This window comes from Nycticebus coucang, chromosome 4 (genome assembly GCF_027406575.1).
Source record: "Nycticebus coucang isolate mNycCou1 chromosome 4, mNycCou1.pri, whole genome shotgun sequence".
Lineage (NCBI taxonomy): Eukaryota > Metazoa > Chordata > Mammalia > Primates > Lorisidae > Nycticebus > Nycticebus coucang.
This window is the reverse complement of record NC_069783.1, coordinates 114,434,493-114,459,597: the sequence shown is the minus strand read 5'-3', so window position 1 is coordinate 114,459,597 and position 25,105 is coordinate 114,434,493. Positions and strand designations below refer to the sequence as shown.

General features: G+C 39.5%; 1 protein-coding gene and 1 non-coding gene across 4 annotated transcripts in view; both read left to right on the top strand.

The window, feature by feature from the left end:
• Positions 1–14,101, top strand: part of P2RX7 (purinergic receptor P2X 7) — a 65,292-nt gene extending 51,191 nt beyond the window's left edge. The window contains exons 14-15 of one of the 3 annotated variants that reach the window (XR_008379427.1): positions 5,574–5,672; positions 13,224–14,101. The gene's annotated coding sequence lies outside the window, so the exon portion shown is untranslated. Of the gene's footprint in view, positions 1–5,573; positions 6,307–13,223 lie in introns of those variants that run through there. The other 2 variants (XR_008379426.1, XR_008379425.1) reach the window with 2 other exon arrangements.
• LOC128585311 (U1 spliceosomal RNA) lies at positions 7,801–7,957 on the top strand. Its single transcript, XR_008380022.1, has one exon. It is a non-coding gene; the product is annotated as a U1 spliceosomal RNA (small nuclear RNA).
• Positions 14,102–25,105: the final 11,004 nt, after the last annotated feature.

Sequence of the window (25,105 nt, the reverse complement as noted above, 5' to 3'; positions counted from 1 at the left end):
CTGTCCTAGCAAGTTATGAATCATATTTCCAAAATAGATGATGATCTAGGAGAGAGATTTTGCATTTCCAACATCCTTAGCTCCTTTTAACAAATTATCATGGTCACATGAGCCTGAGTCTTCTGGAATCAGAAAAGGAGGTGGCTGACACTGACTTGCCATTTTAACCAAATAACTGTTATACTTAACAAGCTTGGAGGAGGGTGACTCAGCCCATCAAGCCCTGCGCAAGTCTGTAGAGCAGCGAACTGTATTAAAGGGTTGCGGCATTAAGAAGGCTGAGAACCACTGCTGTAGAGTATGGTAAATAATGTGTGTTTATGTTTTATCTACCCCAGTAAACAATAAGCTCCTTAAAAGCAAGAAGCTCATTTTGGATTTTGTCTCTACATGCCTATCTCAGAGCAGTGGTACAGTAACATTGGAAACACACTACCTAGTTGTTTCGAATAGAGGCTTGGCCACGTATCAGCAAATGGCCCCAGGCAACTTATCACCTGTCTAACCACGCTAGCTATGCTTATTATTTGGACGATGCCCAAGCATCACTCCTGAGCTCCAGGCCCATATATGTCACCATCTGCAGATATTAGCGAAAACTCAAACAGAGAGAAATCATTCTCTCTGCTCCCTCCACCCACCCACACAGGCTGTTCCAGAGCTTCCAAGTTTGGCAAATAGCAATCCCTGCCATCAGCTCAATCTCACCTTTGGCTTTCTCACGGTAGAGTTTGAGGCTTCACCTTGCCTGAGATGTTGACTTCACCATCATCATGTAATTTCTACTGTCCAGATTATGGGAAAGGAATTCTCATAACCCAGACAGGAGTGCAACCATTTTAGAAACCAGCAATCCCTTCCCCAAATTCCTGTAGTGCCTCAAGGCCAGAGTTCCTAGAAACTCCCTACCTATAATCCTGACCCTAAGGGTAGGCTCTTAATCCTGATCTGCACTACAGAAGAGCCCTGGGTGGTATTCCTGGCTCACTGCCCCATTCCAGATATACTAATAAGGCTAATAAAAACCCTTTGCAACTGTGGGAGCTGAGCTGACACCTCTTCCGTCTCCTTTCTCCTTTTACTCTCTATTAAAGTTTTTCCCTAAGAAAAAAAAGAAAAAATAATAAAGTTTTTCCTTGTCCCTAGACTGGCCTCCTCTCCTTTCTTTCTTTCTTTTTTTTATTAAATCACAGCTGTGTACATTAATGCAATCATGGCCTCCTCTCCCTTCTTGCGGACCTTCATCCCGCTTCTATACCAGAATCTCTCATGGATGAGAATAAACTTTAACTGAAGTTGAAGGCACTAAGTGACAGGTCCACAGAGGGACTTACTGCTTCCTGTGTCTGAGCCAGCAGGGAGGGCTCGAATATGCCCTGTGCCCATCTGGAGTTTGAAGACTGCCCGATACAGCATGTGCAATCAGTTTTTGCTTTCTCGGGGTCATCTGTGCTAGCTCCTGTGTCACTGGGAGAGCAATGTGGCTCAGGCTCCAAGGAGGGTGAGGTGGAAAAACCTGCAAGCAGCCGAACAATGGCAATGGGTAATCACTGCATATGTCTTGCCAGGTGGAAGCTTTTGAATGTGCCACAGAGGCCCCATTAAAAAATAGTAGGGACAGACCATCCTGGAAATGAAGGTGGAACCTAGGAGAATGTAGGGCAGGTTGAAGATGCTCCCTCAAAGAAACAGATCCAAACGTCAAAGTAAAGCAGAAAGGGGTAGAATTAGAGCAGGCAGAACATTTTAGAAAAGGAGGGAGTCCTTGTGGGAAACTCACTTCAAGTAAACCAATCTACAAAAGTCTAGATCTACAGAATAAGCAATTAGGATAGATGGGAGTGATTTTTACTTTACAACAAGGTTTATAACAAGATGAAATGAAATTAAATCTTCCTTTTTAGGAGCTTATCCATCAAAGAGGCATAGAGACATGCAGACCCTTTCTCTGAGACCCCTCTAAAACTCATCTTAGTTTTCCTATTTGGCAAAGGAAAGGACTGGGCTGAATATGACCTCTAAGGTACTTTTAATCTCAAAATGCTCTCTCCATTGATAAATGAGATCAATTTACATGACATTAAGCTTACATAAAGTAAGCTTACAATAAATGTACTGTGTGAGCTAAAATTAAAGTCCAAACACTGGCCCTGAAGGCCCTGCAGGATCTGGCCTCTGGTACCTCTCACAACCTTAGCTCATACCGTTCTCCTCCTCACCCACTGTGCTCCAATCCTTCTGACCTTTCTGTTCCTGGAACACACCAAGTGTATTTCTACTTCAGGGCCTCTGCATTTACTGATTCCTCTGCCTGGAAACTTTCTCCCAGATTTTCAGAAAGCTGGCTCTTTCCTGACAGCACTTCCTTAGGGCCTCCCTCAAGATAATAGATATATAGCAGTGATTTTCAACTGGTGTGCCATGACAGGATCTTAGATGTGCCTCAAAACTTTTTAAAGATCATTAATTAAATTATTTTTGAAAGTAGTTCAAAGTACAGTAAGTATATTCTTTTTTTTTTTACTCTTCTTTGATCCATATAATTTAAGCGTTCTGCGGAAGTTTAACTATGGGTTCAAGTGTGCTGTGAGATAAAAAGGTTGAAAAATACTGATATATAGAGATTCAAAACCCAGCCAAGAATGCACATTCTTTATTAGGGTGTACAAGAAACATTTATTTAAAAAGATGCATCAGGGGCTGGTGCAGTGGTTCACACCTGTAATCATAGCACTCTGGGAGGCTGAGGCAGATGGATCTCTTTTTTTTTTTTTTTTGTAGAGACAGAGTCTCACTGTACCGCCCTCGGGTAGAGTTCCGTGGCGTCACACGGCTCACAGCAACCTCCAGCTCTTGGGCTTACGTGATTCTCTTGCCTCAGCCTCCCGAGCAGCTGGGACTACAGGCGCCTGCCACAACGCCCGGTTATTTTTTTGTTGCAGTTTGGTCGGGGCTGGGCCTGAACCCGCCACCCTCGGCATATGGGGCCGGCGCCCTACTCACTGAGCCACAGGCGCCGCCCTGCAGATGGATCTCTTGAGCTCATGAGTTCAAGACTAGCTTGAGCAAGATCGAGACCCTGTCTCTAAAAAAAATAGCTGGGCATTGCCATGGGCACCTGTAGTCCAAGCTACTTCAGAGAGGCTAAGGGAAGAGAATCGTTTAAGCCCAAGAGTTTGAGGTTGCTGTGAGCTATGATGCCACAGCACTCTTCCAAGGCGACTAAGTGAGACTCTGTCTCACCAAAAAAAAAAAAAAAAAAAAAAGATAGGCATTAGACCATGTATTTTCTTTTCTTTTTTTTTTCTCCATACATTCTCAATGATCAATATGATACAGACATAAATATTGGAAACCAAAAAAATATACATTATATATTGCTAAATGACTCTTCAAAATATTAAGAACTGGATGATAATAAAAATAATACCTGTCAAAATTGGTGACATACAGTTAAGTGGTACTTTAAAGGGAAATGTATAGTTTTATATACATTTATCAGGAAACAAGAAAGGTGGGGGGAAAAAAGCTAAGTATATAGCTTAAAATACTGGAAGAACAACAGAACCAACTAAAACAAGAAGGAAATAGTAACTATTAGGGTAGAAGTCAATAAAATGCAGAGTAATTGAAATAACTAACAAAAAACCTGGTCCTACAAAAAGATTAATAAGATAGACGTCTTACAGAGGTGTCTAAGAAAAATAGTAAATAAACTACCTTACAATGATGTACTAATAAATTTGAACAGCTTTTCCTGACTTCCCTCACTTATTTTCATTATGAACTGTCTCTTGGCCTTGAAATATAAGTTCCTTGAGACAAGGATTTTTGTCTGTTTGGTTCACAGATAAACACCAGCCATCTAGGATAGTGGTAGCACAGTTAGCACTAAATAACTTTTTGATAAATGTATAAGTCAATGTCCTCAATAAATTGACACAATAAGGTCCCATAAGTTCTTCCCAATACAGGTGTTTTGGTTTGTCTTCAGAGCAGACTTACCTAGGCAGCAGGACAACAGAAGCCAATCCTGGTAAATGTCAAGGGATGTGATCATAACAATGGCACAGTGCTACCACATCTGGTTATTTCTGGAGCCACTCAAAGAAACTATGAATTTCTGAATTTGTGTCATCCTGGGTAGAGTTCCATGGCATCATCATAGCTCACAGCAACCTCAAACTCTTGGGCTCAAGCGATCCAAGTAACTAGGACTACAGGCTCCCACCACAATGCTATTTTTAGAGACAGGGTCTCACTTTTGCTCAGGCTGGTCTTGAACGCCTGAGCTGAAACAATCCATCTGCCTTGGCTTCCCAGAGTACTAGGACTACAGACGTGAACCACCGTGCCTGGCCCTGAACCCATACTAGAAATTCGGCTCATCAGGCCATAACTGTGTATACATCCTGAGTACAAAAAGTAAAGCTGGCTGGCAGTTCCTCAAAAAACTAAACATAGAATTGCCATTGTGAACCAACAATTCCACTCTAAAAAATTGAAAATAGGAACTCAAACAGACACTTGGATGCCAATAGCCACTGTGGCATTATTCACAAAAGCCAAAAGGTGGAAACAACCCAACGTCCTTCAATAGATAAATGGATTTAAAAATGTGATACATCTATAAAATGGAATATTATTCAGCCATAAAAAGGAATAAAGTACTGATACATGCTACGATATGGATGAAAATTGAAAACATTGTGCTAAACAAAAAGAAACCTGACCCATGTTGCAAGATTCCATTTATATGAAATATTTAGAAAAGGTAAATGCATAGAAACAGAAAGCAGATTGGTGGTTGCCAGGAACTTGGGGGAAGAAAAATGAGTGACTGCTTAATTGGTAGATGTTTTCCTTTTGGGGTGATGAAAATGTGCTGGAACTAGAAAGAAGTAGTGGCTGTGAATTCAACACTGTGAATGTAGTGAATGCCACTGAATTGTTCACTTTAAAGGAGTTAATTTTTAATTGTGCACCTAAAAATGTATTAAGAGAGCAGATCTCATGTTAAGTATTGTTGTTAACACAATAAAATTTTTTAAAATGAAAAAAATAAAAAACGTTTTAATGTAAAAAAAGGTTAATTTTATGTCATGTGAATTTCACCTTAATTTAAAAGAAGTAAATTAATGAAAAAGAGTAAAGAGCACCAAATATACATTTGGCCAAATGACTATTAAAATCAATAACCAAAGTCCACTGAGGTGGGCTGATTGCTTGAGCTCAGGAGTTTCAGGCCAGCCTGAGCAAGAGCAAGAATCCATGTCTAAAAAAAAAAAAAAAAAATAGCTGGGCATTGTGGCAAGTGCTTGTAGTCCCAACTACACGGAAGGCTGAGGCAAGAGAATCACTTGAGCCCAAGAGTTTGAAGATATTGTGACCTATGATACCATGGCACTCAATCCCAGGATGACTGAGACTCTGTCTCCAATTAAAAAAAAAAAAATCCCAATATTACCATCTAAAATAAATGGCCATGGCACAAACTAAAAAGTTTCCAAAAGTTTAATTGTTATTTATTACATTTTACTCATCAAATCTAAATTTTGCTTTTTATCCTGTAGGAGCATTAATTCCTTTGCACTGTTGCCTGCTAGACTGTTCCTGTGGTGGCTCTAATGAACATCTGGACACTAATTAAATGCTTATTTTCAAATTTCCAGGTAAGCTTGAAGATACAAGATCACAGGAGGTTTGGGTTTTAGAAGCCATAGTTCTTGGAAAGCTTCCCTGCTTCTTCCAATACACCTTCCTTTTCTAACAGAGCTGGTTCAAGTTTAAATAGTACAGATTTAGCTCTTTTGGGAACACAGGAGCTTGAGATGGACAAGGTGAGGTGAAGTGGATGTCAACAGCCTGCAGGGTCCTGGCTCAGAACATGCCCTGTGTTCCTGAAATTCTGACTTCCTAAAATTAGTTGACTTTGTTCTTCCAGATGAAGATGACCATCTCATCTACTTTACCCTTAACTTCCCCAGTTTTAGCACCGAAAGTCCCACGTCCCAGGAAATTTCTCAGTTCCAAGCAAACCAAATGGTTGATGTCCTAAGAATTTATCTTCCTTACTTTCAGTTGTACTATATACAAACAAGACTGCCTGAGTGGGATTCAAATTGCTGCACACTTTTCAAGTTCAATCTATGTACTCTGTGGTCTTTGTCTCTTTGATCTATCACCTATCACAGCATCAGTCTCCATCACCGAAGAGGACCCGCACCTGGTTACTGTACAACATCACTAAGACAGTAAATGAGACAAATGTTTCTACATTATGTTAAAAAATCTTTGGTTTTCTGTTTTTTTAAAAGCAACAATCTAAATTCACACAAATGATCTTGAATATCTTTTTTTTTTGTAGAGACAGAGTTTTACTTTATTGCCGTCGGTAGAGTGCCGTGGCATCACACGGCTTACAGCAACCTCCAACTCCTGGGCTTAGGCGATTCTCCTGCTTCAGCCTCCCTAGTAGCTGGGACTACAGGCGCCTGCCACAACGCCCGGTTATTTTTTGTTGTTGTTGTTGTTGTTGTTGCAGTTTGGCCGGGGCTGGGTTTGAACCCGCCACCCTCGGCATATGGGGCCGGCGCCCTACTCACTGAGCCACAGGCGCTGCCTTGAATATCTTTTTTAAAGCTCTTATTTTGAAATTTATCTTCTCGGCTCATAAACATTACTTTGCAGGGGAATAATCACTTACCTATGTGAGTTAAATAAACTCAGTGCAGAGGGAGAAGCTCTGCACTTCTCCCTCGAGACCTGGCCCATTGCCATGTATTTGCATGTACACAGAAAAACGTACACTAAGGTCTTCACAAAAGAAGACAAAGTGTCCCAAGATTAAAGACAAAAAATAGTCTTTGGCTAGAAAACTAATGAAATTCTTGTGACTCAATCTGAATTAAGAATCTTATGTTTATGTTTCTATGGCCTTAGTAGCAATCCTGGCTTCCTATTGCTGTTATAACAAATTACCACAAACTCAGCGGCTTCAAACAACAAAAACTCATGTTTTTATAGTTCTGGTGGTCAGAAGTCCAATATGGGTCTTACAGCCTAACATCAAGTTGCTGGCAACTCTGCATTCCTCTTGGGGCCACCGGGGCATCCCTCCCCCTGCCTTTTCCAGTGTATTCTCTAGCTTATGGTCCCCAGGCAGCAAACTCTTCACTCTGTCATCCTTGTCTCCTTCCCTGATGCTGACTGCTCAGCCTTTCCCTTCCATTTTTAAGGACATTTGTGATTAAATTGGGCTCACTTAGATAATCCAGGAAAATCTCTCAATCTTGAAATCCTTAATTTAAGTCACATCTGTGAAGTCCTTTCTGCTATATAAAGTGATCTATTCACAAACTTCCAAGAATGAGGACATAGATATTCTTTGGGGTCATTATTTTGCCTACTATAGTAATTAAAACACCATCTTGAAAAGATTTGACACTAATGGGACTATATCTTTGGGTCTTATTATCCTGAGCTTATTTAGGCATCTAATAGTTTCTAAACAAATTTGAAAATATTTTCAAATTTTGAATGCACTGTATGCTAGTGTGCTCCTGTCTCGATCATCCAGGAACATGATGAAATATGTGGGGCTTCTGTTAATTCCCATCTCCATAAGCAGGAAATGATGACCTCGTCTCAAGGTGATTCTACAATCTTCTTATCCTTTGCCTTGGTACACACCAAGCAATGAAAGCAGGTATGATGATAAAAAATGGCCCTGCATAATATTACACAATGTTTTAGAACAAAAAAATTGGTTTTCTGCGTTTGCCCTTTCCCTATGAGAAAAAATCAGGGGAGATACCATGATCATGAAGATGGTTTTCCCAGGGCGAGGCTTATCCATTGCATTCTGGATGTGCTGACCCCTGCAATTTCCCCCAAATGTGGGAAGCTTGACTGCATAATTTGTGGTAGTGGGGGACTAGGTTCATGCTTTCCCTATTAAAAAACAAAAAGAAAAAGAAAAAAATTGGTTTCACAACATTTTAAGGCTACACAAGGAAATACAGAGGGTGCCAAAAAAAAAAAGTAGACACATTTTAAGAAAGGAAAAAACTGCATTAAAACTGTAATACTCAGCCAGGGACAGTGGCTCATGCCTGTAATCCTAGCACTCTGGGAGGCCGAAGCAGGTGGATTACCTGAGTTCACGAGTTCAAGACCAGCCTGAGCAAAAGCCAGACCCCATCGCTACTAAAAATAGAAAAACTAAGGCAATTGGATCGCTTGAGCCCAAGAGTTGGAGGTTGCTGTGAGCTATGATGCCATAGCGCTCTACCCAGGGCAACAGCTTGAGACTCTGTATCAAAAAAAAAAAAAAAAATTGTAATACTCAATATACACCAATAATATTTGTTACTTTGTACATTGTATCTTGTATCTCTCTTTTTTTTTTTTTTTGTAGAGACAGAGTCTCACTGTACTGCCCTCAGGTAGAGTGCCGTGGCGTCACACGGCTCACAGCAACCTCTAACTCTTGGGCTTACGCGATTCTCTTGCCTCAGCCTCCCGAGCAGCTGGGACTACAGGCGTCTGCCACAATGCCTGGCTATTTTTTTTTTTTTTTTGTTAGTTTGGCCAGGGCTGGGTTTGAACCCGCCACCCTCGGCATATGGGGCTGGCGCCCTACTCACTGAGCCACAGGCGCCGCCCGTATCTTGTATCTCTTGAAATTGCAGAAGTCTGGGCGGCGCTGTGGCTCGAAAGGGTAGGGTGCCGGCCCCATATGCCAGAGGTGGCAGGTTCAAACCCAGCCCCGGCCAAAAACTGCAAAAAAAAAAAAAAAAGAAAAGAAATTGCAGAAGTCAAATGTGTCTCGAGTATTACAATTTGAATACAGTCTCTTGCAGAAGTCAAATGTGTCTTGAGTATTACAATTTGAATACAGTCTCTTCCTTTCTTAAAATGTGTATACATTTTCAGGGGCCAGGTGTAGCGGCTCAAACCTGTAATCCTAGCACTCTGGGAGACCAAGGCAGGTGGACTGCTTGAGCTCAGGAGTTAGAGACCAGCCTGAGCCACAGTGAGACCTCTGTCTCTAAAAATAGCTGGCACTGTGGGAGGCTGAGGCAAGAGGACCATTTGAGCCCAAGAGTTTGAAGTCCTGTGAGCTATGATGCTACCACACTCTACCGAGGGTGACAAAATAAGACTGTCTCGAAAAGAAAACAATGTGTATATACTTTTTTTTGGCACCCTCTATAGTTAAAAGCAAAGATCCTGGAATCAGACAGATAAATCTCAATTTAAACACCTGTATGACCTCACTAAGTCTCAGTTTTACTTCTCAGAATCAACTTCATGAGTCATATGGCATTTGGCAGAGCCTTAGCTGTTCTAGTTATTATCATAAAGACAATACTATACTTGACACAATCCCTAGTTTACATGTAAAGAGACTCCTGAAAAGTAAATAACTTGTCTAGGAATACACAGTAAGATAACTTTACACACATACCAGTGCCTACCACATGCAGTATTTACTCCTAAAATACCTTTGTTGATGATCTTTAAAATTTCTTTTCTTGGGATTTGAAGAATCTGCTTCTAGCCAAGAGTTCCCTATTCAATTCGTAAACTTGGGAATTTGAGGATGTATTGATTAAGGAGTAAGAAGGCTCGGTTTTGTTTCACAAATAATTACATAAAAAATTATTAGTAGACCTCCATATTTTTAATCTAACATTTTAAGACAAATAATAGGGATAAAAATAGATTACTGGAAAGAATTGTTCCCCCCAATGAAGCAAGATGCTTCTCTTCTCTTGATATGTATAATTTAGATTCTACTGCCTTGGACCATTTTGTGTCTTGCTTTTTTTCCTCACTTAACATTATATCATAAGCATGTCCTCCACATGATTAAATATACTTACTAAACATGTTTAGGAGTAGCTTTATTTTCTCTTAACAAAATAATCAGGTCATTGCAGAAATTTTAGAAAATGCAGGGCGGCGCCTGTGGCTCAGTGAGTAGGGCGCCGGCCCCATATACCGAGGGTGGCGGGTTCAAACCCAGCCCCAGCCAAACTGCAACAAAAAAATAGCCGGGTGTTGTGGTGGGCACCTGTAGTCCCAGCTACTTGGGAGGCTGAGGCAAGAGAATCGCTTAAGCCCAGGAGCTGGAGGTTGCTGTGAGCTGTGTGATACCACGGCACTCTACTGAGGGCCATAAAGTGAGACTCTGTCTCTACAAAAAAAAAAAAAAGAAAATGCAAACAAGCATGAAGAAGAGAGTGAAAAAATCATTCATTGTTTTATCTTTTCCAGAATGAACACTGTTGAGATTTTGATATATAATTTTCCATATATTTTTCCATAAACACAAAGTTGAGTACTCTGTGTACATATTGCTCTGTAATCTTTTCCCATTTAATATCTTTTTTTTTTTTTTAGACAGAGTCTCACTTTGTTGCCCTTGGTAGAGTGCTGTGCCATCACAGCTCACAGCAACCTCCAACCCTGGGCTTAAGTGATTCTCTTGTCTCAGCCTCCCAAGGAGCTGGGACTACAGGCGCCCACCACAACGCCTGCCTATTTTTTGGTTACAGTTGTCATTGTTGTTTGGCAGGCCTGGGCTGGATTTGAACCCCCAAGCTCTGGTGTATGTGGCTGGCGCCTTAGCCCCTTGAGCTACAGGTGCCATGCTAATGCCCAGCTATTTGTAGAGACAGGGTCTTGCTCTTGCTCAGGCTGGTCTTGAATCCGTGAGCTCAGGCAGTCCACCCAACTCGGCCTCCCAGAGTGCAAGGATTACAGGCATGAGCCATCACACCCAACCCCCATTTAATATCTTACATATCTTTTCATGGCATAGTATCACTTTAAACAGTTAAGCAAATACATATAGCATTTATCTTATCACAATTTTATTTACAAGCATGCCTCCTATACAGCATTATAAACTATATTTATAAAGACAAAGACTGCTGTCTTACTTATCTTCCTCTGCCCAGTAACTCTCATGGTGCACAGCATATGGGACATGCTCAATAAACTCTGCATGTCAGAATTTCCTTAACTTCTCCTTTAATTAAAACTTATCATTTTCAAAATATGCCTGAAAGTCTACTTCCATAAAATAGAAATAAGATGGAAATGCATGCTTGTGTTTTCAATAGTAACCTGCAGTGCAAACTCTAAAGTCCAAGAGGCCTGGGTTCAAATCCTGATTCCAATACTTACAAACTAAATGACCATGAGCCAATTACTGAATCTTTTAATGCCTTAATAGTCACTTATCTGTAAAAGGAGTATAAGGCAGAGTAACTATCATTAAGCCTATACATTTATTCATTTAAAAATAGCTGTCATAGACCCACTGTGTGTTATATACTATGAGAAAAATACTATGCTAGTCTCTGGGAATTACTGAAGAACAAACTAGACAGCATTCCTGCATTAATGAAGCTTCCACTCTAGGGCAGAGTTTTTCAATAGCCACACGTGTTTTATGGTGGTCATTATGTTTGAAGGATGCTTCTGGTACTTGGGTGTGGGCCAGAGATACTAGCCTTCCTGGAATGAGTTGACCATCCCACAAAATGAACGCGTGTCCTGTATTCTGCAGGACTTTCTTACGCCGCCCGCCCCAGATATTCAAGTAAGTAAAAAATCTTTTTCTGATTATTTGAGCCTCTAACCTAACTCCATGTGACTTACAAACAAAAGTCTTTTTTGCGTGTTATCTTGTATATGTACTGAATTTTTCAGGAAATGTACTAACATTTGTTTTTTTTAGAGACAAGACCTCACTCTGTTACTCAGGCTTGCGTGCAGAGGTGTGACCATAGCTCACTGCAGCCTCAAATTTCTGGGCTCAAGCGATCCTCCTGCCTTAGCATCCTGAGTAGCTGGGACTGCAGGCACATACCACCACACCCAACAAATTCTTTTTTACTTTTTGTAGAGATGATGTCTTATTATATTGCCTAGGCTGGTCTTGAATTCCTGGACTCAACTGATCCTCCCAACTCAGCTGTTTTGGTCAAAACTTGATGAAGAAAAAGTCAATTAAAATTGAAAAAAAAAAAACTCAATAAAAAAACTTGATAAGGAATTGTGCCCTCGTTTCAGAAAATTACATTACCAGCAGCAGTGTGACTTGTGTTACTTGAGTTGCAAAAAATAAATAAAATACTTGTCAATTGTACTATAGCTATTAAGGGCAAATATGTAACAGATTTGGATCTCTTTTTAACTTAGACCCAATTATTTTTAAAGGATGAAAGACATGTGAATTATAAACACGGCCCTAAATTTGATTACAAGGTTATTTTTAAAATGTTATATTAAGTTTAAAAAACAAAGTAGAGGGCCAGGTATAGTGACTCATTCCTGTAATCCTAGTACTCTGGGAGGCCAACTTGGGTGGATCACATGAGCTCAGGAGTTCAAGACCAATCTGAGCAAGTGAGAGACCCTGTCTCTACTAAAAATAGCCAGGTGTTGTAGCGGGCACCTGTAGTCCCAGCTACTTGGGAGACTGAAGCAAGAGGGTCAAGCAAGCTTGAATCCAAGAGTTTGAGGTTGCTGTGAGCTACCCAGGGTGACAGACTGAGACTGTCTCAAAAAACAAACAAAAAATAAAAAATAAAAAAAAGTAGAATAACATAGTATGCACAGTAGGCTTCATTTGTAAGAATAGGGATATCACACACACACACATACACACTTGCTATATTTGCAAAAACAAACCATGGAAAGATAAAAACAAAATAAAAACGGTAATCACAGGGTGGAGGGAGAGAACAGAATAAAGAAGAAATAGGGATGGCAATGAGACTCCCTGAATACCTATTTTAAATTGTTTTAAATAAGATAAAAATAGGTTTGCCGGGCACGGTGGCTCATGCCTGTAATCCTAGTATTCTGGGAGGCTGAGGCAGGTGGATAGTTTGAGCTCACAGAGTTCAAGACAAGCCTGTGCAAAAGTGAGACCCTGTTTCTACTGAAAGTAGGAAAAAAAAAAACAAAAACTAAGGCAAGAGGATTGCTTGACCCCAAGAATTGGAGGTTGCTATGAGCTATGACACTACGGCACTCTACTGAGGGCAACAGCTTGAAACTCTGTCTCAAAAAAAATAAATAAATAAAATAAAAATAGTTTTAAATTAAAAATTGTTTTTCAATAGTTTTGCCCTTGGAATCATAAATGTTATGCATGTTCAATAAACTGAATCAGAAATAAAATACACATATTTCAACAGAGTCACAGCCACTCACTGGGAAGAAGGCCACAGGACATCAGAATAGGAGAGTGATGCAGCTACAAGCCAAGGAATGCCAAGGACTGGCGACAGCTCCCAGACGCTGAAAGAGGTGAGGAAGGACTCTCCCTTAGAGCTTCTAGAGGAATGTGGCCTTCTGGACACCTTGACTTTGGACTTTTAGCCATCAAAACTGGTGGAGTACATTGTGAGGCCCTACTAAGCGTTGAGTGGGTGCCCAACTCCACGTGGTGGAAGATGTGGAGAAGGAGTTGAGATCGACTCTGAACTCAAGGTCTTGCCAGCCTCCTCCAACGACACGTGGGTCCTGAGAGTGAGCCCGGGCCACTTCAGTTACACTAATTGTTTCCAGACCTCCTTGAGAGCACCTTTAGGCACAGATGCTCCCCTGTTCAAGGAAATGTCTATCCCTGTTACCACCACTCTCTCACCACCCCTGCTTCCTCTGCTGTGGTGATCACCTTCTCTCTGCATGACCTGGACTCATGGGAAGCCAACACGTGATCTCTTGCCTCAGCTCTGCTATCTTCTCCTTGTAACTGGGATAGGAAGGTTGAGATACCCTTCCTTGTGGGGCCTGGCTAATGTACCTTATGCAGTATGTATGCTCTGCACGTACCTGAACTTCCCAAGCAGTGCCCTGCTTATGCATTCATGAGGAAGTGCTCAAGAGAATGTCATTTCATCAAATGGAGTTGAACCATAACTCTGCTTTATGAGGGATTACGGGCTGTTTTTTCTTTATTTGTGGATGTGCCAGCCTAAAAAATGCTGTTTTGTCAGAGACAGCTGACTAAACACCTTTGAGTTACAAAAAAAAAAAAGAAAGAAAGAGAGAGAAAGAAAGAAAATAAATAGATCTCATATTATTGCCATCCTGTATATTGAAATTGTTTTTCATTGTGGCGTGGTGTTAAGAAATCTGTTGTGACGATCACACATGTGATTTATTCGTTTGGGGGCTGCCTCTTGTTCTCAGTAATATAAGACAGTCCACACAGGTCTACTTCACAGCTCCCCATCCTCAAATTGCCTCTTGTAGTCATTGCTTTTTCCCATGGACCCTGTATGCTGCTTATCAAAGGATGTGATCTCTGAGGTCTTTTTATCTCCTAGAGACTGAATATCAAATGCGCTGGGGTTTCAAGACACAGTTATTAACACAGGTCCAGCTCATCTGCAGAAATATCATACTTTCCTGTTTTCAAGTCAATAATCTGTAATTCTCCCCACCCAGCGAATGAGAGGAAACATTTGAAGATCTTATTATCTAATAAGAGACTTGTAGATAAAAAATATGAAGAACTCTTACAATGTAAAAAGACAAATCGCCCAATTTAAAAAAATGAGCATAGGATATGAACAGACATTTCTCCAAAGATGTATAAATGGCCAAGAAGCACCTGAAAAGAAGCCCAACATCCTTAAGCATTATGAAAATACAAACCAAACATATATACTCACCCATGTGTATTTGATTGAGGGTAAATAGATTATACTCCACATTAATTTTTCCAGGACAACTAAAGAAATACTGGAAAATATTTACTTTCAAAGAGATACTACTAGGTCTGATAGGGTTGGGATCCACTGATCTAGTGAGTAGTACAGGAAAGGATTATCTGTGATTAGTATATGGCCTATTAGACAAGAGTCAGGTCTTTTTTTCCCTTAAAAAAAATATATATACACACATACACATATACACACGTATGTAATAGATAGATATAAAATTTAACAACAGAGATTTGGTCTCAAGGACTACAAGGAGAAACCAGCAGCAAAATTATAACTTACTCTTCACTTTTGTTATCAACTCGTTCTTGATTTAGATGTTCTGTTTCTGGAAGTATATATAATTATACACTTGTGTCACATGTATCTGTCATTATGTTACACGATGACGTATTTCACAATGTCTATGTGCCAGATAAGTGAATCTTACATCTTTAATGCCTGAACCTTTAATTTAAACATTTTTTTGTTGTTGTTGCTGAAGATACTCCTGAACAAAGCATGCTTCCTCACTTCACTAGCCTTTAGTGGCTCAAGGCCATTGTGGCAAATGTCAGTTTTATCATGCTATAACCAAATGATGCCCTAAGGCATTGACATTGGTCACTGATGGACCTCTCAACTAAATGGTCCCAGACTGATGAGCTTTTTGGAGTTCTTGGCTCTGCTTTTTATAGACACTTATTTCTCTTTATGGGCTATTTAGTTATTGCTACCCTTAGTACTGGTGGCCTCCCACCTCTTTCTATAATTTGCTGCATTCATATAAACATTTCTTTTAACACCTACATTACTAGTGACATGCTATATTTTTCATAGCTACCATCTTTTCAATTCCAAGTTTCAGAAGGCTACTAGCTGAAGTAATAAATGAACATTTATTAGAAGGTTATGGGGTTATCTCAAGAGTAAAGGTGAACCATGGTGCAGAACCAGGAATTGGAAACTTAGCAGAAACCAAAGTGGCCATTCTCAAAGTCTCTCTCCCCTCTTCATTTCCTTGCCCAGCTATTTCATTCTTTGGCTTCTCCATGAATGTGATAGTTATGTCAACTCAGTTCCAGTCACCTGCAGAGAACAAAGAGCTGCCTCTATCCCAAAGCCAAAACCAATCAGCCTTGTTGGGTTCAGGTCAGGTTCCTATCTGTAGTCCAATCAACTTTGGCCAGGAGGATATGTTCACATAATTTAAAACTGGCTGCTGCACCACCTCTATGAGAAAAAACAACCTAGAGAAAGCAGGTAATGATGAGCTGGGTTAACAAGCAATAAAGAAACCAGATAATTGAAATTGTTCGAACTGTATCCAAAATAAAAACACCTAGTTCTGCTGAGGGCCTGAGGGCTCCTTTATGAAGAAAGACATGATGTTTGGCCCCACTGTCTTGTGGTATACACTTTGACTTTTCTGAGTTCTTGGTTGTTTATTGCCTTTTTTAAATAATTGAGATATAATTCAAACACCATAAAATTTGTCCTTTTAAAATGTACAATTCAATGATTTTTAGTACATTCACAGGTTCTACAACTATCACCACTATTTAGTTTCTAGAACATTTTCATCACCCCAAACGGAAACCTCATACTCATTAGCCGTCACTTCCCATTCCCATTCCACCTTCCCTGCCCCCGTAAACAATAATCTACTTTCCTCTCTCTCTCTTCTCTCCTTTTGGTGCTGCTCTGCAGCATCCCTCGCCAATAAAGACCTTTCATAGAAAAAACAAAAAAAACAATAATCTACTTTCAGCTTCTATGAATTTACCTATTCTGAACATTTCCTATAAAAGGAATCATACAATATGTGACTTTTGTGTCTGACTTTTCACTCAGCATATTTTCTATCCATACCAAGGTCTATCCATACCAACATGTAAAAAGTATTTCGTTTCTTTTTGTGGATGAATAAAATTTCAATGTATGGATAGACCATATTTTGTTTATTCATTGGCTGATAGACATTTAGATTACTTTCACTTTTTGGCTATCATGAATGCTGCTATGAATATTCATGTGCAATTTTTTGCATGAACATTATCTTTTAAAATCTCTCAGCTTATCCCTAGGAGTGGAACTGCTGGGTCATGTAATAATTCTATATTTAACATTTTGAGGAATTGCCTAAATGTTTTCTAAAGTGGCAGCACCAATTTTTATTCTCACCAGTAATGTGTTAGGGTTTCAGTTTCTTCACATCCTTGCCATCTTTTTAACTGTCCATCTTTTTTTTTTTTTTTTTTTGGCCGGGGCTGGGTTTGAACCTGCCACCTCCGGCATATGGGACCGGCGCCCTACCCGCTGAGCCACAGGCGCCGCCCAGTCCATCTTTTTTGTTATAGCCATTCTCTTGGAGATGAAGTGGTATCTCATTGTGATTCCAATTTGCACTTCCTTAACAACTAAGGACATCAAGCATCTTTCTTTTCATGTGCTTAATGATTATCCATGTATCTTCTCTAGAGAAGCATCTATGCAAACATTTTTACCTACTTTTAAATTGGTTTATCATTTTATTGATAAATTGTAAGAGTTGTTAAGATATTCAAGACACTAGACCCCTATCAGGTATATAATTTTTAAATATTTTTCCCATTCTATGGATTTTCACTTCCTAGGTGGTTCTTTTGAAACACAGAAGTTTTAAATTTTGACGAGGTACTCCAATTTATTTTCTTTTTCTTTCATTCCCTGTACTTTGTCATATCTAAAACACATTGCCTAATCAAAGTCCACAAAGATCTGCACCTATGTTTTCTTTCTTTCTTTTTTTTTTTAGAGACAGAGTCTCACTTTGTCACCCTGGGTAGAGCCATCGCGTCACAGCTCACAGCAACCTCCAGCTCTTGGGCTTAGGCGATTCTCTTGCCTCAGCCTCCAGGGGCCCACCACAATGCCCAGCTATTTTTTGTTGCAGTTTGGCCAGGGCCGTTTTAAATCCACCACCCTTGGTATATGGGGCCGATGCCCTACTCACTGAGTCACAGGCACTGCCCTGCACCTATGTTTTCATCAAAGAGATTTATAGTTTTAACTCCTGTATTTAAATACATAGGTTTTTGATCAATTTGAGTTTTTATACATGGCAGGAGGTAGGAATTCAACTTCATTCTACTTTGCGCATGGATATCCAGTTGTTCTGACACCATTTGTTGAAAACTATACTTTCCTCACTGAATTATCTTGGCCTCCTTATTAAAATCCTGTTTCTTCTAAAACTACATTCTTCTAAAAGCTCAATAAATGACCACATTCAGTTAAGCACACAGCAACAAAAAAGCAACTAAATATAATTAAGATGTCTGTATATGAAAAACCAAATTAATCAGTAGTTTTTACTTTATATATACTAAAATTATTCTGGCTAGCACAATGGATATGTTTACTATCTTTATCATGGTGATGGTTTTATGAGTGTACATATATGCCAAACTCATCAAATTGTGTACTTCAAATATATGCAGCTTACTCTACGTCAATTATTGCTCAATAAAGCTTTTTCTTTTTCTTTTTAAAGATAAAGCAAAGGCAAAAACATAAATGAAATAACTTTCTTTTCCTAATCATTTTTCAGGATCAGCTTCTCTCGTCAGGTCCAACAATTGCTACCAACTAGCAATTTATAAAAATATGTATTTCTACATTATTCTTAATTGATCTCATTCGAAAACTCAAGAAAACTATTTAAATTTAGGATTTGTGTAAGGTTGGGACTAACTTATTGCTATGGAATGAGTATTAATGAAGGCTGAAAATGTGTTTTGATTCTTAAGGAAAAGCATTTTACTTTACTTTTTTAGCCGGAGTCTCACTATGTTGCCCTCAGTAGAGGCGGTTCTGTCATAGCTCACAGCAACCTCCAACTATTGGGCATAAGTGATGCTCTTGCCTCAGCCTCCCAAGTAGCTGAGACTACAGGCACCTGCTGCAACGCCCAGCTATTTTTTGTTGCAGTTGTCATTGTGGTTTGGCAGGCCCAGGCCAGGTTTGAACCCGCCACCCTAGGTGAATGTGGCTGACATCCTAACCACTTAACTATGGGCACTGAGCAAAGGAAAAGCATTTTAAAATCCCCTTCCGAAGATGGCAGCCGAGTAACAGCTTCCTTGCATCTGGGCACCGTGAGTCTGGGGAGATAGGACTCCAGGCATCTCTGGCTGGTGGGAACTGCCTATCATCACTCCTATGAGGATACAGGGAGTCAGTGAGAGACTTCTGGACCCCAAGAGGAGGACTAAAACAGTGGAAAACCGGCAAGTGGTCGCGTGTGTTCAATCCGTCTAAACCCGCCCACAACTTCCACAGGCACAAGAACTTAAAGAGCAAGAGGAAGTGAAAGGAAAATTAGGGCAAGGAAACAGATAAAAGAAATCACTCATGAGGAAGAATCAGCAGAAAACTCCAGGCAACATGAAGAACCAGTCCAGAACAACCCCGCCAAGGGACCATGAGGTAGCTACTGCAGAGGATTCCACCTATACAGAAATGTTAGGAATGATAGAAAGGGAATTTAGAATACACATGTTGAAAACAATGAAAGAAATGATGGAAACAATGAAGGAAACTGCTAATAAAGTGGAAAATAACCAAAAGGAAATCCAAAAACAGAATCAAATCAGAGATGAACGATATGAAGAATATAAAAAGGATATAGCAGAGCTGAAGGAAATGAAACAGTCAATCAGGGTACTTAAAGATGCAATGGAAAGTATCAGCAACAGGTTAGACCATGCAGAAGAAAGAATTTCAGAGGTAGAAGACAAAGTTTTTGAGATAACTCAGATAGTAAAAGAGGCAGAAAAGAAGAGAGAGAAAGCAGAACGTTCACTGTCAGAATTATGGGACTTTATGAAGCGTTCCAACATACAAGTTATAGGAATTCCAGAAGGGGAAGAAGAATGCCCCAGAGGAATGGAAGCCATACTAGAGAATATTATAAAAGAAAATTTCCCAAACATCACCAAAGATTCTGACACACTGCTTTCAGAGGGATATCGGACCCCAGGTCGCCTCAACTCTAACCGAGCTTCTCCAAGACACATTGTGATGAACCTGTCCAAAGTCAAGACAAAAGAAAAGATTCTGCAAGCTGCCAGGAGTAAGCGCCAGTTGACCTACAGGGGCAAATCCATCAGAGTGACCTCAGACTTCTCTAAAGAAACTTTCCAAGCAAGAAGACAATGGTCATCTACCTTTAATCTACTTAAACAGAACAATTTTCAGCCCAGAATTCTGTACCCTGCTAAGCTAAGCTTCAAAATTGACGGAGAAATCAAATCATTTACGGATATACAAACATTGAGAAAATTCGCCACAACAAGACCAGCTCTACAGGAAATACTTCAACCTGTTCTGCACACTGACCACCACAATGGATCAGCAGCAAAGTAAGAACTCAGAAATCAAAGGACAGAACCTAACCTCCACACTGATGCAAAAGGTAAAACTAAGCAATGGACTCTCACCAAATAAGACGAATAGAATACTACCACACTTATCAATTATCTCCACAAATGTTAATGGCTTGAATTCCCCACTGAAGAGACATAGATTGGCTGACTGGATTAAAAAACACAAGCCATCCATTTGCTGTCTGCAAGAAACACACCTGGCTTCAAAAGACAAATTAAAGCTCCGAGTCAAGGGTTGGAAAACAATTTTTCAGGCAAACGGAATTCAGAAGAAAAGAGGAGTTGCAATCTTATTTTCAGATACATGTGGATTTAAAGCAACTAAAGTCAAAAAAGACAAAGATGGTCACTTTATATTGGTCAAGGGAAAACTACAACAAGAAGACATTTCAATTCTAAATATCTATGCACCAAATTTAAATGCTCCCAGATTCTTGAAACAGACCTTACTCAGTCTGAACAATATGATATCTGATAATACCATCATAACAGGGGACTTTAACACACCTCTTACAGAGCTGGACAGATCCTCTAAACAGAAATTAAACAAAGATATAAGAGATTTAAATGAGACCCTAGAACAACTATGCTTGATAGACGTATATAGAACACTCCACCCCAAAGATAAAGAATATACATTCTTCTCATCACCCCATGGAACATTCTCCAAAATTGATCATATCCTGGGACACAAAACAAATATCAACAGAATCAAAAGAATTGAAATTTTACCTTGTATCTTTTCAGACCATAAGGCACTAAAGGTGGAACTCAACTCTAATGCTCGACCCCACCCAAAGGCATGGAAATTAAACAATCTTCTGTTGAACAACAGATGGGTGCAGGAAGAAATCAAACAGGAAATCATTAACTTCCTTGAGCATAACAACAATGAAGACACAAGCTACCAAAACCTGTGGGATACTGCAAAAGCAGTTTTGAGAGGAAAATTCATCGCTTTAGATGCCTACATTCGAAAAACAGACAGAGAGCACATCAAAAATCTCACAAGAGACCTTATGGAATTGGAAAAAGAAGAACAATCTAAGCCTAAACTCAGTAGAAGAAAAGAAATCTCCAAAATCAAATCAGAGATCAATGAAATTGAAAACAAAAGAATCATTCAGAAAATTAATGAAACAAGGAGTTGGTTTTTTGAAAAAATAAATAAAATAGATAAACCATTGGCCAGACTAACTAGAAATAGAAAAGTAAAATCTCTAGTAACCTCACTCAGAAACGATAAAGGGGAAATAACAACTGATCCCACAGAGATACAAGAGATCATCTCTGAATACTACCAGAAACTCTATGCCCAGAAATTTGACAATGTGAAGGAAATGGATCAATATTTGGAATCACACCCTCTCCCTAGACTTAGCCAGGAAGAAATATACCTCCTGAACAGACCAATTTCAAGCACTGAGATCAAAGAAACAATAAAAAAGCTTCCAACTAAAAAATGCCCTGGTCCAGATGGCTTCACTCCAGAATTCTATCAAACCTTCAAGGAAGAGCTTATTCCTGTACTGCAGAAATTATTCCAAAAAACTGAGGAAGAAGGAATCTTCCCCAACACATTCTATGAAGCAAACATCACCCTGATACCAAAACCAGGAAAAGACCCAAACAAAAAGGAGAATTTCAGACCAATCTCACTCATGAATATAGATGGAAAAATTCTCAACAAAATCCTAGCCAATAGATTACAGCTTATCATCAAAAAAGTCATTCATCATGATCAAGTAGGCTTCATCCCAGGGATGCAAGGCTGGTTTAACATACGCAAGTCCATAAACGTTATCCACCATATTAACAGAGGCAAAAATAAAGATCACATGATCCTCTCAATAGATGCAGAAAAAGCATTTGATAAAATCCAGCATCCTTTTCTAATTAGAACACTGAAGAGTATAGGCATAGGTGGCACATTTCTAAAACTGATTGAAGCTATCTATGACAAACCCACAGCAAATATTTTACTGAATGGAGTAAAACTGAAAGCTTTTCCTCTTAGAACTGGAACCAGACAAGGTTGTCCTCTGTCACCTTTACTATTCAACATAGTTCTGGAAGTTCTAGCCAATACAATTAGGCAAGACAAGGAAATAAAGGGAATCCAAATGGGAGCAGAGGAGGTCAAACTCTCCCTCTTTGCTGACGACATGATCTTATACTTAGAGAACCCCAAAGACTCAACCACAAGACTCCTAGAAGTCATCAAAAAATACAGTAATGTTTCAGGATATAAAATCAATGTCCACAAGTCAGTAGCCTTTGTATACACCAATAACAGTCAAGATGAGAAGCTAATTAAGGACACAACTCCCTTCACCATAGTTTCAAAGAAAATGAAATACCTAGGAATATACCTAACGAAGGAGGTGAAGGACCTCTATAAAGAAAACTATGAACTCCTCAGAAAGGAAATAGCAGAGGATATTAACAAATGGAAGAACATACCATGCTCATGGCTTGGAAGAATCAACATTGTTAAAATGTCTATACTTCCCAAAGCAATCTACCTATTCAATGCCATTCCTATCAAAGTACCTACATCGTACTTTCAAGATTTGGAAAAAATGATTCTGCGTTTTGTATGGAACCGGAAAAAACCCCGTATAGCTAAGGCAGTTCTTAGTAACAAAAATAAAGCTGGGGGCATCAGCATACCAGATTTTAGTCTGTACTACAAAGCCATAGTGGTCAAGACAGCATGGCACTGGCACAAAAACAGAGACATAGACACTTGGAATCGAATTGAACACCAAGAAATGAAACTAACATCTTACAACCACCTAATCTTCAATAAACCAAACAAGAACTTACCTTGGGGGAAAGACTCCCTATTCAATAAATGGTGTTGGGAGAATTGGATGTCTGCGTGTAAAAGACTGAAACTGGACCCACACCTTTCCCCACTCACAAAAATTGATTCAAGATGGATAAAAGACTTAAATTTAAGGCATGAAACAATAAAAATCCTCAAAGAAAGCATAGGAAAAACACTGGAAGATATTGGCCTGGGGGAAGACTTCATGAAGAAGACTGCCATGGCAATTGCAACAACAACAAAAATAAACAAATGGGACTTCATTAAACTGAAAAGCTTCTGTACAGCTAAGGTGACGATAACCAAAGCAAAGAGACAACCCACACAATGGGAAAGGATATTTGCATATTTTCAATCAGACAAAAGCTTGATAACTAGGATCTATAGAGAACTCAAATTAATCCACATGAAAAAAGCCAACAATCCCTTATATCAACGGGCAAGGGACATGAATAGAACTTTCTCTAAAGATGACAGACGAATGGCTAACAAACACATGAAAAAATGTTCATCATCTCTATATATTAGAGAAATGCAAATCAAAACATCCCTGAGATATCATCTAACCCCAGAGAGAATGGCCCACATCACAAAATCTCAAAACTGCAGATGCTGGCATGGATGTGGAGAGAAGGGAACACTTTTACACTGCTGGTGGGACTGCAAACTAGTACAACCTTTCTGGAAGGAAGTATGGAGAAACCTCAAAGCACTCAACCTAGACCTCCCATTCGATCCTGCAATCCCATTACTGGGTATCTACCCAGAAGGAAAAAAATCCTTTTATCATAAGGACACTTGTACTAGACTGTTTATTGCAGCTCAATTTACAATCGCCAAAATGTGGAAACAGCCTAAATGCCCACCAACCCAGGAATGGATTAACAAGCTGTGGTATATGTATACCATGGAATACTATTCAGCCATTAAAAAAAATGGAGACTTTACATCCTTCCTATTAACCTGGATGGAAGTGGAAGACATTATTCTTAGTAAAGCATCACAAGAATGGAGAAGCATGAATCCTATGTACTCAATCTTGATATGAGGACAATTAATGACAATTAAGGTTATGAGGGGGGGAAGCAGAAAGAGGGAGGGAGGGGGGGTGGGGCCTTAGTGTGTGTCACACTTTATGGGGGCAAGACATGATTGCAAGAGGGACTTTACCTAACAATTGCAATCAGTGTAACTGGCTTATTGTACCCTCAATGAATCCCCAACAATAAAAAAAAAGAAAAAAAAAATCCCCTTCCAATGAAGATTCAGCAATTGTTTTCTTTTTCTATATAGAATTTAAGCCCTCCCAGTTGGAACAAGCTCCATTTTGGCAAAGACTTTGTCTATTCACTTTCATACCCATCAACCACAGGCAGGGGAGTAAATTCGTCAAATGAATAAAAACCCACCACCTTTTCCCAGGACTATTTTGGACTGAGGCAGGTAGCATCTCTGTTCCTCCAAGTTAAGAATTACATTTCTAGAGGCAGATGCCTATTTTCTGCAAATTTTCTTATTATTCACTTTTTTATATTTGGAAAAATGAGTTGGTGTGGCTTAGAGATCTCACATCCAGAAAATGAACTAAAAATGTATCAAAGATTATGCATAGGATATACCAACTGAGAAGCAATCAGATGAGAGCAGTTAGGGAAATCATGGCATATTCTGTGGAAGAAACAGTCCACAGACTAAAAATCATAATTATGAAGAGTATGCAGTAACAGGGAAAACTGGTGTGGAGCAGAAAATGAAAGGCACAACCAATGACTATGATTACAAACTAAAATTTCATACCGTTTACCCGTTAGAATTTATACTGCATGAAGACAGGATGTTTTATTTGTTTTTCTGTTCACTGGACAGTACCTGGCATGAAGAATGTGCTTATCAATGTTTTTGAATGCAGCAGTGAAACTAAATATAAAATTCACCCATAAAAACATATCTGAAGAGAATGAACAAATATACACGGAGAAAACTGTGTTCCAAGAGGTGAAAACGGGGACTTTTTCCAGCATGTTCCAATTTTCCCTAAAGTTGTGATAAAACTTTCTCCATAGGAAGGATGGCCACAGAAACACCTGCTCTAGCCCCGGCCTTGG